Source organism: Microtus oregoni, unplaced genomic scaffold, assembly GCF_018167655.1.
Source record: "Microtus oregoni isolate MIOR12 unplaced genomic scaffold, Mior012 000001F_ref0000356, whole genome shotgun sequence".
Taxonomy (NCBI): Eukaryota; Metazoa; Chordata; class Mammalia; order Rodentia; family Cricetidae; genus Microtus; species Microtus oregoni.
Window position 1 is genome coordinate 11,319,081 of NW_024543060.1, and position 10,671 is coordinate 11,329,751.

A 10,671-nucleotide genomic window follows, 5' to 3' on the forward strand; every position below is an offset into this window, starting at 1 on the left:
AGGGTCCAGCAAAGCTTGGATGAATATGGAGGGTCTAGACGTACAGTCGTTTCCAGAACTGAATGCTTAGAGAGTCCTTGATGCCCCAGACTCTCTCCACTCTTCAGAAAGTGAGAGTTGAAAGCGCTGCGGTGGCAAGATGGCTCAGGCAGTAAAGTGAGGCCTTTCTTGAAAATCCACAGAAAAGCTGGCTGGGAGTGCTTACATCTGTAACCCCAGCACGGGAGAGGTCAGTCGCAGGCAGGTTCATAGAGCGCATTAGCTAGTGTGCTGGATGGATAGTCTTATGTCGAGCTAACACAAACTGAAGTCATATGAGAGGAGGAAAATGCCTCTATAGGTAGATCTTTGAGACTGAGGCCAGACTAGTGTACAGGACAACCCGAACCTACACAGAGAAACCGGGTTCCAGGAAACCTGAAAAAGAAAAAGAAAAGAAAGTGGGAAGTCCTTCTGTTTGTGTATTGCTTTTATTGGTTAATAAAGAAGCTGCTTTCAGCTAATGGCTTAGCAGAATAAAGCCAACCTAAAAGAGATATATATAGAGAGAGAGTAGGTGGAGTCGAGGAGATAGATGCCATGTAGCCCTGATGGAGACAGACATATGTGGGGGATGGAACTTAACCAGTAAGTCATGTGGTGATACACAGATTAGTGGAGATGGGTTAGTTTAGGATATAAGAGTTAGCCAGAAATACACTTAAGCTATTGGCCAAACAGTATAGCAAATAATATAGTTTCTGAGTGATTATTTCGTGGTCTGAGTAGCTGGGAATGAACAAGCAGCCTCCCCCAACAAGAAAATGTCTCCATAAGATCAGGCTGTAGGAAATAGTGGTGGCTGCTGGCACCCACAGGTCCACTCCAAGGTATTTGAGAGACTCACGGAGGCTTCCTGGAGAGACATGGCAGTGGAGGATGAGCCTACTGAGTGTAGTATCTCTGGAACAACTGAAAAATGGCAATTCTTATGGGAAGACGCTTTTTAAAAAAGTGGTTTCATGGAATTGGGGGGAAAATGGCCGAAATGGAAAAAGAAGCAGAACTAGGGATGTGTGGGCAACAGGAACGGAATGGAGGTTGTGGTAGACAAAGGAGCATGTTGTTGATGAGTAGGGCCAGTCCTGGAGACTTGGACCACCATCCTGTCTTACCCGGTCTTCCCCTGCTAAACCAATCAAACCATGCAACCTGCAGTGGAGCTGCTGCGGCCCCTGCCACTTGCCCTGCTTGCTTGACAGAGAGAGGGCAGCACTGAGGCTTGGACTACAAATATGACATCACAGCCTGCACTGAGCGCAAGTTGGTGCATGGCAGCCTGGAGCTCATGCAGGTCCTGCCCCAGACACTGTCCAACAGTATTCTGAACAGCAAGATCTCGGAGATGAAGAATGGTTCGTTTTCTGTATTAAGTCTCCTCGAAAGATTTCTGTGGTCCATGGTGCCTCCGAAAAGCTTGTTGGTGTCTGTTATCTGTGCTGCTGCTGACTGCTATGGGCAAGGAAACTTAGCTTTTGCAGTGGTATTGAGGATTGCAGATAATAACAGAATGAGAGATGTTAAAGGCTCTGTGACAACTGCCCCACCAACACCATCCAAAAGGAAGGAAGCAAGGAAGGAAGGAAGGGAGGGAGGGAGGGAGGGAGGAAGGGTGGGTCCAGGTAGGAAGCTGTTGAAGAGAGTCCTTAAACGCTGTGATAAAGACACTGAAGTGTAGCTCTTCAAAGTTGATGGCTTCTGGTGAGGGGTGGGGGATAGAAAAGGATTCAGTTTTCTTTCTTATTAATTTTTCCCAGCCCTATCACAGTTTTCTCTCCTTCCCTCCTTTCCTTCTCCTCTCATCCTATTCCTTCCCCAAACCCCCCTTCTTCCTCAGATCTCTCCATCCACTCCCTTCTCCTATCTCTGCAGAAAAACGGCAGGCCTTTAGTGTACACCAGCCAACCACGGCATATCAAGTTGCAGTAAGACTAGATGCCTCTTCGCCTCTTCTGCTATGAATGAGGAGACCCAGTAAGAAGAAAGGGTCCCAAAAGCAGGTAACAGAGTCAGAAACGACCTCTGCTCCCACTGTTAGGAGTCCCACAAGATGAGGAAGCCACAACTGTAGCATATGTGCAGAGGGCCTAGGTCAGTCCCATGCAAGCTCTCTAGTTGGTGAGCCCCTCTGTCTCTCGTAATCCTTCAGGCTCGGTTTTCTTTAAGGGGCTGGCCACTGGGAGCCTGACCATGTGAGTATGTGGGCATCATAAATTGGACTTGGTAGGAGGATGGGCCTGGGTAGAATGGGAAATGAGAGTGGTCAGGGTGCATTGTATGAAATTCTCAAATAATTAACAAAAATATGTTGAGGGTAAATAAAGATCAGGATGTAGGCAGGCCTGGAGAGCATTCCCTTAATCAATGATATATGTGGGAAAAACCACCACATTATGGGTGGTGTCATCCCTGGACTGATGGTCTTGGATTCTATATGAAAGCCAGTTGAGCACGCCACAAGGAGCAACCCAAGAAGCTGTACCCCCTCCACAGCTTCTACATCAGCTCCTGCCTCTGGGTTCCTGTCCTGTTTGAGTTTCTGTCCTGACTTTGATAAAGAACAGTGATATGGAAGTATAAGCCAAATGAACTCTTTCTTCCAAAGTTGCTTTGGGCATGGTGTTTTATCATTATAATAGTAACCCTAACCAAGACAGCTAGTCAGCCTAGCCAGTCAGTGAGCTGCAGGTTCAATGTGAAACTCTGAAAATTAAGGTGGTGGAGTGATTAAGGAAGATGCTGGCCATCATCTCTGGCCTTTGCATACACATATGCACATATATCAACATGTTCCCGCACATTCCTCCACACACAAATACATTTTTAGACTCTTCTCAAAGAGAAGGAAATTCCTGGGATTTCAACTCTTTGGGTACATTTACAAAGGCAGCAGCTTGCTTGCTAGAGGGTATCCTCCCTTTGGTATTAGGGATATATTAGCCAAGAAAATAAAGAACAAGAGACTAAGGCAGTGATGAGGCATGCTTCTAGTCCCAGAACTCTGGAGGCAAAGGCAGGAGGATCTTTGTGAGTTAGAGGCCAGCCTGGTCTACAGAGTGAGTTCCAGGACAGGCTCCAAAGACACACAGAAAAACCCTGACTCAAAAAAAAAAAAAAAAAGAACAAAAAACAAAAGATTATGTAGGGAGAAGAAAAACAGAGAAAGTTTTTGGAAGAGAAACAGAAAAATTAAGGAATAAGAAGTTCAAGAGGGTATTCCAATTTCTTCCCTGCACCTGCTCAAACACTAAGTAATGTACACTGGATCAGTAACAAGTACAAATGAACAGAACAGAGACTGATCTGTTTCTAGACACTTTTTCCGGCCCAGGCCTCTAGATGCTTAAGTAGTGGCACTAACTACCAAGGCTTGTTTCACCTTGAGCAAAAAATCCAACACAGAATATGTACTCATCCATGATAACCTTTAAAAACACTGATGATGCTCACTTTACTAATTGGTACACCAACAGCGGCTGCCCCTCAGCTTGACATCACAAAGTCTTCTTACCCATGATGATAGAGAAGGATCCTCTTCAGTGAGATCTAGTCTAGAGGGCAGTGCATCATAGGCATGCCAGAGCATCCCTTCGTAGACACTGACGTTCAAAGAGTGGCTGGACTATGATTTGGAATGCCTATTAAAATGCATGTTCTGGAAACTTAACTCAGATCTGTGTGTTATTGTTACTGCTGTTCCTAAGTATGTCTTTTAGAAGTAATCAGTATTAGATGAGCTCATGAAAGTGAATCCATTCTGATCTGTGGCTTCATAAGGAGAGTAAGAGAGGCCCCCAACTGCTGTTCCTGGTTTGTCTCAGAGTATTGCCATATTATAATGCTATAAGAAGAGCCCAGGAGATTTAACAGAGATGCCAACACTCTGCTCCAGGATTCGTACCCTCCAGTATTATGAGCAAAGTACACTTCTATTTTTTGTAAGTTTTCTGATCACAGACACTTTGTTGCAGCATCAGAAAACAGAAGAAGACATGGCATTTTGCCTGTCCTTGTACTCTGACCAATCTCACTTTCTGAAGAATCCCAAAAAACACTGATTAGCATAGATGTTTTTTATAGTTCAGTAAGGATGGATTGGAGAATCATCCCTAATTGTGAAAGAGCTTGCCAGAAATACAGTCAGGGGATAGGGAGGGCTATACTAGTATAACATAATGTTAACCAAGGAGAAACTTCAAGAAATTCACTGAACCTAAAGGAAAGAAAGAAAACCGGTCACCCCTTTCCTCCATGATCAAGTCACCACAAGGGTAAGTCAGTGCAAGAGTCCAGCTCTCGGGTTCTATGAGGATGAGGACTCACAGCTTAGGGATTCATCCTGTATTCAGTGTGGTGTCCAGTGAGTCAAATCAACCATGCCAAAGGCACTGTGCCCACTTCGTTCTGATTTATATGTGTGACTCAATGTGTATCTTCCTATCTGTCTATAGGACAGGTAGGAATGCATACACTGAAGAATGTATTCATGTACGTAAGGTGCCATGTCTGCACATATACAAATATGTAGTTATATATGTGCATTTATATCTCTGTGTATCTTTGGAGTTGTGTACCTAAGTGTGACTATTTGTGTTCTTGAGCTCATGGCTGCCTGGGAGGCATATGTCTTTATATGAGTAAGCAAGAGTGTAAATGTGCCTGTGGATATGTCAGCCTACATATACTGTGAAGCCCATCAATCTGCTTTATAAACAGACCTCCCATGATTACTACTTATCTCAATCTGTTTATCAAGGTTGTTTCCAGAAAGATAATTACAGCTGTGTCTGAGAATATAGCATCTCTAATGCCATGCTTAGAAATCCCTCCTCTCTTCCTGTGGATCCTCAGATGGTCTATGTCCTGCTGACTAAAACACATCCTAGGAATATCAGAAACAACATCCAATAGTCTCACCAAGCCAGGCGGTAGTGGCGCATGCCTTTAATCCCAGCACTCGGGAGGCAGAGGCAGGCGGATATCTGTGAGTTTGAGGCCAGCCTGGTCTACAAGAGCTAGTTCCAGGACAGGAACCAAAAAAGCTACAGAGAAACCCTGTCTCGAAAAATCCAAAAAAAAAAAGTCTCACCAACATGACTTCCTGAATATGAACTAAACAAGGAAAACACTAGACATGCTAAAATGCATGGGGGAAATCCCATGAGACCTCAACTCTACACAAAGAATTACAGGCAACTAAGGAATGCTGAGAGCAGGAGAATCTTCCCCAGGGAAGAGCACGCCAGTTGGTTATATCTTGATCAGTGTTCTATTGCTGTGAAGAGACACCATGGCCATGACAACTCTTATAAAAGAAAACATTTAATTGGGAATTGCTTACAGTTTCAGAGGTTCAGTCCATTATCATCATGATGAGGAACGTGGAGGCACACAGGCAGACATGGTGCTGGAGAACTAGCTGAGTTTTACATCTGGATCTCTGGGTACCAGGAAGAGAGACACTGGGACTGGCTTGGGTTTTTAAAACCCAAATCTCACCCCCAGTGATACACTTCTTCCAATAGGTCACACATACTCCAACAAGGCCACACCTCCTAAATCTTTTCAAGTAGGGTCATTCCTTGATGACCAAGCATTCAAATACATGAACCTATGGGTGCATTCTTATTCAAACTACAACAGTTTCAGAATATCAAATGGTCAGTGCTGAGGACATACACATACAAGTAACATTATATAGACTGAGCAGATTGCATTTATATATTTATGAGTGTGTGTGCCTGTGTAGATGTGTGTGTAACAAAATTTATTAGAAAAAAAACATGAATTCAAAAATGAGAAAAGAGGGGTATATAGAAGGGTTTAGAGGAAGGAAAGTTAAGGGAAATGATCTAATTATGTTATATTATGTCATTCTATAATGATATAATTATATTATAATCCAACAACTAAGAGAAATAATTAGGAAAGAAAACACATACAGTTGTTCCATCCTGCTCTTGAGATACCCACAGTGACTTGTTCCTCTCTGTTTCCCTAAACCACTTTGCAGTCATTTTTCTCTTCACAAGAGCTTTTCCTCTTTCAAATTATCTAAGTGACCTCAGAAGTGAAATGGAAGAACCTCAGTCCTTCATTTTTTTTTTATTGCTCTCGTGTTCATTCCAAGTGAGATCCACTGACAGACCCTGCCAATAAAGGAAGGGGTGGAGTTTTAGGAACTTGTATATGTGCCTGCCCTGTAAAGTCAGACATGAGTAGCAGCAGCAGGCCTTTAAACCTTGTGTGTGGCTACCTGCTCAGTGAAAGAGCAATTGATTTTTATTAATAATGGAAGAATAATTGCACTTCATATCCCAAAGCAAGTTGGATATATGGAAATTAATGTAGGCACTGACTGATCTGTGTGTATTCCTTTGTGAGGTCATCATTCTCTCTTTTCTGTCACCCATGAGAAGAAATGTCAACTCTGCCACCTTCTACGTGTATGCTTTACAAATGGAAGTTGGAGTTTATGAAGAACACTGATTTAAAAATGGACATTAAGAGGGGGAAGGGCATGTAGAGAAAGGTCATAGCACATTCCCTGTAGTAGGAAAAAGCTCCTCAAGAGAGTGTCCCCTTTAACATATTTCTAGCTTAGCTAGAACATATTTGACCCTTTGTTTACACTTCTTTTAACTTTCACCTAGAATGCAAAGCAATTAACATCCCCTCCCTTCTACAGACATGGGCAGTGCATGGAGAAATTCTGTCTTCCAGTAAAGAAGAGAGAATTCTGGAACAGGATTCTTGATGGGCTTATAGAAGATTAGGCTGGGCCCTAACATGAATAACCAAGGCACATACAAGGATCTAGGAATGGGTGGGAGGATGGTCCTACCTGGAACTGGATCACACGACAGGAGAATCTGTGGAGAACAAATTTCTCAGTCTGAACCAGAGGTGACCATCAGCCTTGCATCTGGTGACCAGACAACACCTAGCCTGGGATTAGTCATCTCCCCTGTAGAACCTCTGCTTGAACCACCTGGCAGTTAGGGAAGCCAATACTGAAGTTCAGCTTTGGGAATCCTGTTGTCTCTTACTTTCTTTAGAGTGAACTGTGAAGTTCAGTTCATCCTTGTCCCTTCTTCCTGGGTCTTTGTGTGTTGGAGAGGACTGGAGAAACAAAGCCTCTGAGTCATTTCCTCCTCTAAGGAATTCTTTCCTCACTGTGTGGTCTCCAATAAAACAGATGTAAGAATATTTGTGGGTAGCCTTGCAACCACACCCTGGGGACAGACCTCTGGGGGCTGAAAGATTGATTGATAGGATGAAGTTGGGGAAAACAGCATTTCAGTTGTAACTTATTTTTGTTCTAAGCATCAACAGCCCTAGCCCCAAGTGCAAAAGACTACTACCTTCATGGTCAAAGATGCTAAGAGGCCAAAGTAAGTACTATTATTACCTGTGTTTTCCTACTAGGGATACGTGCCATTTTATCACGGCCTCCATTTACTGACACCCAGCAAGCTACAAATGGGTTATTTTAAACCATTAATTCACTCAAGTGGATTACTTTTCATATGTATTCATTTATAAAACTCTTGACATAAGCCTTTACTTGAGAGACAGAAAGACAGATGCACCAAGACCCAGAGAGAGAAATGGTAAAAGGAAAAGAAACTACAGAAGAATGAAAAGGAAGTTTCTACTACGGGAAATAGGGCCACATGGCTGTGTGTGATCGCTAGAACAGGACTGAGCACTCAGCTCCAAGTCTCTTTGAAGAAAAGCATGAATGAAAATAAGTCCATTCACAGAGTTATTAGTTTAAGATGTTAGTGGACATACCCTCAACGAAACAGAGACTTCTTCAAATGCCTAGTAGCCACACCTGTATGAGGGCCCTTGACCAAATCAGAAGGTAAGTACGGTAAGTTTTATTTTCAAAGCATTAATAGACATTGCCGTGAGACAGCAGTAGGCCATATAGATGAGTACACAAACTTTATAACAGATGCCAAGGAATTAGGAGTTTCTTTTAAAAAAAGATACAGAAATTCTAGGTTAGGCACAGTGGCGCCTGCCTATAATTCCAACATTGGGAAGGTAGAGGCAGGAAAAGCATTCAAGATCAGACTGGGGATTCATGGTAAAACTCTATCTCACAAAACACACACACACACACACACACACACACACACACACTAGTAATTCCCTAACTCCCTTTGCTTCCTTAGATCTGCCATAGCGGGAGACATGAGAACAAAACCATCCACCCTCCTTGCTTGCCACTCTTGAATACTCTATTTTCTAATGAAAAACAGATATTTCACTAAAAACAAAATCCACAACGGTACTCATTGTTCTACAAAAGGGAAGACTGAATCCACAGTGACTGCACAGAGCCTGGGTGGCCAAGGGGCATCCTGAGAACGCTAAACATCGTCCAAGCATCATAAAGTTCAGGCTTGACAGGAGTCTTTGAAGTAGGAAACTTTCAAATGAGTGTCTACGGGTCCCGACAAGAACAGGCAGGCTCCAAAGCAAAGGCTTTCAGCACGGCCATTTCCTGACAAGAACTTTTCATGTTTTAGATCAACTGAAAGATAAAGAAATATTTCCTGCAATCATTTTCCTCTCCTCAGCAAAGAAAACGGGTACCAACCTACATGTAATTTGACCAGTTAATATGATGTGCCTGTCATATGGCAAACACTGCACAGTAATAAGCAAATATTTTTGCCTTGTCAGTATATAACCTTTGGCAAGGGACCCCTAGTCACAGGGAAGGCAATTAGAGTTGGGTCATCCTCGATGCAGAAACAAATGCCGTGTGTCCAGAGAGTGCATTGCATGCCTTATGGCCTGACTGAGGAACTTCTGGGATAACACATCAAATTATTTATTTATCCACTTATTTATTTACTTACTTTTGAGACAGGGTCTCATACATTTCAGGAAGGGTTTAAACTTGCTGTGTGGGCAAGGATGACCCTGAACCCCTAATCTTCCTGCCTCCAGCATCCCAGGGCTGAGATTGTAGGTACGTGCCACTATACCCAGGTTACACAGTACTGGGATTGGACACAGGGTTTTGTGTAGACTAAACAAATACTCTAGCAAGTGAGTTACATTCCAGCCTCGATACATCATTATATTAAAACATAAAAGTAATTGCACTCCCATATAAGAGTGAGGAAAATGATTTCTACAATTACAGGTCTTCTGAATTCAAAAAATATTGGCACATAAAAATAAGTCACTTCTTTTACCTGCAATAAGAAACTAAAGCCAATGTTGTGTGGCGCTTCAGTTTTTATCTAACTGTATGATATTTTCTCACCTTACACATCAGAACAAACACATATACACACATTTCTCTCTCCATTTCTTCCTTAAGTACATTTCGAGTCCTCCTTCACCCACTTGCCTTCCACTACATTATAAATTCTCAGGAACAGGAAATGTATGTTTTATTTTTAATATCTGGCATGGCTGCAAATCTTAGGAGGCAAAACTAATCTCAAAGACTCTCAAAACTCCAGCACCAGCTGCCTTGTCCTCCAGCTAAATGACATCAGACACGCTGCTTTGTGCTCCTGTTTGTTCTGTTTTTTTAAGTCTCACCTCCATGTGTTCTCATCTACATGTGACTGTTGAATAGACAACTCTAATAATGACAAGGCCCGATATCTCTTGACCACATACCCTGTGTCTGCTGCTTCACATCTATTCATCCTGATGAGGAGTCTGCGTGTCAGCAGGTGAATTTACTTGGTAAACTCACACAGGTACTAAAATGACTGAAACAGAACTGCATAACTCCAAAGCGAGCACTCTTCCATGGAGCACACCTAACATCTTCTCTCTGGTACTACATTTCTCTCCAAGCTCTGACTCCTCACAAACAGAGCATCAAAGGCAAGCAACCAGAGTAGGGGATGCCGACATTGGAGGTCAGAAGTCAACTCTTCACATAAGAAACTTGGCTTTTCCCAGATGAAGGCTGGAGTGTGCTCATCTTCTGCTTTGTATCTCTTTATACCCAGTCTCCTCTGTCTTGATCCACAAAGGGATCTAAGGCTGGCCAAAATAGCCAACTGTGTGTCTGGGTGTCGTGTACATACGTGTGTGTATGCATTTAGGAGAAGATTATGGAAGAGACGAATCATTTCCTTTCATACACTTAAATTTTAATAAACATTTGGAGATGCAGTCATGGCCCACAAACACATGCATATGTAACAGGCTTACAAGCACACACACACACACACACACACACATACACACACACATACACACACACATATACATCCATTCCCACAGAGGGTTGTAATAAGAGTTGTGGGAAAGCAATTTTGACTTCTTAATTTATTTTTCCTATTATGGAAAAAATCTGAAACAAAAATCAAAACAAATGTTCCAGCAAATTGTAGTCATCCATTCTTGTGCCACAAGAACAGAACAACTGTTTGTCATCAAAATGCACTGGAAAATACAGACATGTGCAGTTGTTCTAACATGGGAGAGCTTCTTCTGTGGCCGTACGCTGCTTCTCTGCCAAGTTTAGATCCCAAAGGGAGTATCTCTAGGTCTGGTGACCTCTAAGCCAAAGATGGGGAATGCTTGAGAAATTAGGTTGACCACTTCCTTTTGGCAAAGTGGACAATTTGATGAGCAATT